Source organism: Octopus bimaculoides, chromosome 30 (genome assembly GCF_001194135.2).
Source record: "Octopus bimaculoides isolate UCB-OBI-ISO-001 chromosome 30, ASM119413v2, whole genome shotgun sequence".
NCBI lineage: Eukaryota > Metazoa > Mollusca > Cephalopoda > Octopoda > Octopodidae > Octopus > Octopus bimaculoides.
Genome location: NC_069010.1, coordinates 4,727,526 through 4,733,042, shown reverse-complemented (window position 1 = coordinate 4,733,042; position 5,517 = coordinate 4,727,526).

The window sequence follows — 5,517 nt, the reverse complement described above, 5'->3', positions numbered from 1 at the left end:
CTTCGTTTTATTTGCTTTTTTCTTTTTAAATTTGCTGTTTTACCCTAACCCTAACCCTATCACCGATAGAATTGTTTCAGAATCGTTTGTTTATGTAGTCGGCACTTAATGTATATCGGCTGAATGGACGTCAGTGATTGGTTGAAATTACAGAAATACGACAACTTTCACATGGAATAACTTAGGGATTTCTTTTTTTTTTTAAGAAGACTAAGAGAAAAAGATGTTTTATATGACACATTCTACCAGTGTTCCAAGTTTCAAAGTGTTTCGTTAATGAAAAATGTGGCCCCCGTTTTAAAAATGATCCCAGCCTTGTATTATAGAATCAGTGGTGGTACACTCTGCAAGATTGGTAGCGATAAGATTTAAGTAGCACAGTAACCTGGTTGTTACGCATTAAACTGCAAACAGGGAGCTATATCGTAGTCTATTATATTTCATGCCGACAGAAAATACCATATTCTCTATGAATTAGATGCTAGTGCTGGTGCCATGATGAAAGCATTTAGTACACCCTGTAAAGGGGTTGACTGATGTGTGGAAATAGTGTCAAGTGGGCACTTGACTCTCGTCTTGTTGAGCACTGGACAATCTATCTTGTGCTGATGTCTTGTGCGTGTATTGTATTGGTGTATGAATATTTGTATATGCATGAATTGGAAGTGTACATGTGCATGTGTGTGTGTGTGTGTGTAATATAGCAATATATATGAGGAGGTACTGAAAAGTTCCTGGCTCTGTGTATACGAAAATAGAAGACGATCAGTTAATTATGATTGTATACAACATATTCCCCCTCTCAGATTCACGCACTTATTGCAGCGGCCCTTCAGTTTTTCTAAGCCCTGTAAAAAGAACTCAGAAGGTTGGACCTCCAACCAGCCCTTTCACAATACCCTTAAAGCCAAGAACTTTTCAGCACCCCCTTGTATATATGTGTGGGTATTTGTATCTGTTTGTTCTCCACCATCACTTGATCTCTCGTAATAATAATAATAATAATCTAAAAATAGTAAAAATATAAAATGAAAAAAGTGACAAACCCTGAAGTGCTTCTCTCCTCTTAAAGGGAATCTGCACTCACCCACCCTCCTTTCTATTTCTTTGTAAACTCTCCCTCTCTCTCTTACACCAAAAGCATAGATAGATAGATAGATAGATAGATACAAGATAGGTAGATAGATAGATAGATAGATAGATAGATAGATAGATAGATACATACATACATACATAGATACATAGATAGAGAGAGAGAGAGATAGAGAGAGACAGATAGATGGATGGATGGATAAATAGATAGATAGATAGATAGATAGAAGATAGATAGATAGAAGATAGATAGATAGATAGATAGATAGATAGATATAGACACACACATGAAGGATGTTCATTAAAGATCCCCCCCTGATCCACTTCTAGTTATTGCATGAAACAGAATTTGTACAGGTATAATCATACATGTCCCTACATATCACTTTGTAAATTGCAGCTTTCCACTAGTATTCGTTTGTCTTTTATGGTTGCTGAAGTGGACTAAGGGGTTACAATGGAAGCAGTTGGATGCAGATCAGTGATCAGGTTCTTATACTCGAAAGAAGGTCGTACACCAAAAAAGACTTTCAATGAAATGAAAGAAGTTTATGGTGATGATGCACCATCATATGATGTAGTCAAACACTGGCATTGCCGGTTCAAATGTGGTTGGACATAGGTGAAAACTATTTCTATGCCTGGACGACAACATTCCGTCATTGATGACAACACCGTCGATATAAAGTGGAAGCCGCCATTATGGAGGATCACTGCATAACTATTCAGCAACTAGCCCAAGAAGTGAAGATAAATGGAGGGTCTGTAGAAAAAAAAATCATTCATGACCATTTGTATATGCAGAAGTTGTCTGCACAATGGTTTCCCTGAATCCACACAGCTTTTCAGAAGCAGGAATGAGTCAATTGCTCCCAGGCTCATTTGGTAATATGCCAAGAAAACAAGGAAGACTTTCATGGCAGACTTATCACACAGGATGAAACATGGGTCCATCACTATGATCCTGAGACTAAAGTCCAGTAGAAGCAATGGATGCATGATAACTCACTACCTCTAAAGAAGGGTCGTGTCCAACCCTCAGCAGGCAAAGTGATGCCCACAGTCTTTTGTGATCAGCATGGAGTAGTAATGATGGTCTTTCACCACAACTAACGGGGCATATTATGCTTCTCTGCTTCGGAAATTGCAGGACACCATCAAAGCAGAGAAGCATGGCATGCTGACCAAAGGAGTCTGCCTTCTCCAAGACAATGCCCTAGTTCACAATGCGCATGTTGCTCAGATAAAAACACACTCCTGCAGCTATGAAATCCTTCTTCATCCCTTTTACTCTCCGAACCTCACACCATCTGACTTCCACCTCTTTCCAACAATGAAGTCTTTTTCGAAGGGCAGGTACTTTTCAGATGATGATGAACTTACTTCCAAGGTAAAATCTTGGCTCCAGATGCAACCTGCTGACTTCTACAGACGAGGTCTTCACAGCTGTACAAATTGATGGGAGAAGTGTGTCACCATTGGTGGTGGCTATGTGGAGAAGGACTAATAATTATGCCAAGTTTCGTTTATCCCAGTCCTTGGGAAATCTTTAACGAACACCCCTTGTATGTGTGTGTGTGTGTGTGTGTGGAAGCATGGCTGTGTAGTAAGAAGTTTGCTTCCCAGCTACATGGTTCCGAATTCAGTCCACTACACGGCACCTTGGGCAAGTGTCTTCTCCTCTAACCTCGGGCTGACCAAAGACTTGTGAGTGGACAGAAATTTAAAGCAGCCCATTCAATGTGTATGTGTTATTTCTTTACTACCCACAAGGGGCTACACACAGAGGGGACAAACAAGGACAGACAAACACGGATTAAATCGATTATATCGACCCCAGTGCGTAACTGGTACTTATTTAATCGACCCCGAAAGGATGAAAGGCAAAGTCGACCTCTGCGGAATTTGAACTCAGAACGTAGCGGCAGACGAAATACCGCTAAGCATTTCGCCCGGTGTGCTAACGTTTCTGCCAGCTCGCGGCCTTTATGTGTGTGTGTGTGTTTGTACCCTACCACTGCTTGATAACCGGTGTTGGTGTGTTTACATCCCTGTAACTTAGCAGTTCGGTAAAAGAGTCCGATACAAAAAAGTACTGTCTTGAAACAAAAAAAAAAATAACATAAATAGTGGGTGGGTGGGGGGTCAATTCATTCGACTGAAAATTCTTCAAGGCGGTGCCCCAGCATGACCACAGTCTAATGACTGAAACAAGTTAAAGATAAAAGATATTTGATTAAAAAAGAACTTTATAAGTCTGAAACAATGCAAAATGACTCCAGCATGGCCGCAGTCAAATGACTGAAACAAGTAAAAAAGAGTATATATATATATATACTCTTAACTCTTTTACACTTGTTGAGGCATAATGAAGCCTAGAAAATGAAGAATGGTTTCAATTCCGATATAAACAATTTAAAATTGGTCAGCCTTGGGATCTTTTTTAAAACGGGGGCCACATTTTTCATTAATGTTTTACGTAGTGTTTTTGGTACCGAAAGACTTTCAAACTTCGTATACTTATCTATTTTGTGTTACCTTCGATAATACAAAATATTTCAAAGTATTCTGTCTTGACTTCTGTATTTCATTTTGCATTATTTCAGCCTTATCAATATCTCTTTTTTTTTTTATCTCATGTGTTATCACTCAATGCATTACCCAGACTCCTCTATTCTAAGATATCTTCATTATGTATCATGTGCTTTGGCAGTATACTCTTTACTCTTTTACTTGTTTCAGTCTTTTTCACTGTGGCCATGCTGGAGCACCGCCTTTAGTCGAGCAAATCGACCCCAGGACTTATTCTTTGGAAGCCTAGTATTTATTCTATCGGTCTCTTTTTGCCGAACCGCTAAGTGACGGGGGACACAAATACACCACCATCGGTTGTCAAGCGATGTTGGGAGGGGGGGACAAACACATACACACACACACACATATATATATATACATATATACGACAGGCTTCTTTTCAGTTTCCGTCTACCAAATCCACTCACAAGGCTTTGGTCGGCCCGAGGCTATAGTAGAAGACACTTGCCCAAGGTGCCACACAGTGGAACTGAACCTGGAACCATGTGGTTGGTAAGTAAGCTACTTACCACACAGCCACTCCTACGCCTAGCATGTGTTCTCCCATCGTATGAAGCCATAGCGTTACTTGACTCTGATTTAAGTGTTTTCTTGGCAGGGATATTGGGTATGGTTTGCCATTGCTGTCCCCAAAAAGATGGCTGTTGTCCTACAAGGAGCTCATCTGCTCTTCAACAGAACTTGTTCTTAGTCCTGCCAGGTGTCCAGACGTCTTCCTCACAAGCGTACCAAGCTGCTCAAGTGAGGGAGTCAGGTTAGCGGTCCCTTAGGCCTGTAATAAGACCTGACAATACTCTAATATATATCATCATCATCATTATCAACATTTAACGTCCGTTTTTCATGCTGGCATGAGTTGGACAGAAACTGGCAAGTCCAGGCCCTACAACAGGTCCCCATAGTCTGTTAACCACTTTACGTAGTGTACTGCGTGATTTTTACCTAGCCCAAGCACCCACACCAAAGATATGATTTTTATGATGCCTCGGTTTCAGGATATCAGTTCTGTAGTGGTGGCCTGGTTTTCTTGAGTACAGCAATGTGCCACATAGCTCGATCCTCTGTCGTGTCACATGCACACACACACGTGTATTACAGGATGTGTCTCTCAATTGAGAGAATACGAAGACAACAGGAAACAGAAACAAAAGCAAAAAGGAAAACAGGAAAAAAAGAAAATAAGATTTCAAGAAGAAGACAAACACACAAACAAGAGTTGAAACTCCACGGTCTGTTTATGTGTGTGTGTGTTTGGATTTGTGTTTGTGTGTGCATTTCTGTTTGCATTTGTGTGTGTGCGTGTATGTGTGTGTGTGCGTGTATTTGTGTCTGTGTGTGTGTTTGGATTTATGCGTGTATGTGTGCATTTGTGTGTGTGTGTGTTGTGTGTACCGCTATTCTTGACAAAGCAAAGTAAACAATTTTTAATCAATCAACATTACGATTGTAATTGGATTAAAATTCCTGGGCAAAGTTTAGAGAGCTCTTACCCCTGCTGGCGACAAAGGGACTCTCACTCAGAGTAAAAGGCAGACTGTATGACGCATGTGTACGAACAGCCATGCTACATGGCAGTGAAACATGGGCTGTGACTGCTGAGGACATGCGTAAGCTCGCAAGGAATGAAGCCAGTATGCTCCGTTGGATGTGTAATGTCAATGTGAATACCCGTCAGAGTGTAAGTATCTTGAGAGAAAAGCTGAACATTAGAAGCATCAGTTGTGGTGTGCAAGACAGACGATTGCGCTGGTATGGACATGTGGTGAGAATGGATGAGGATAGCTGCGTGAAAAAGTGCCACACCCTAACAGTTGAGGGATCCCGTGGAAG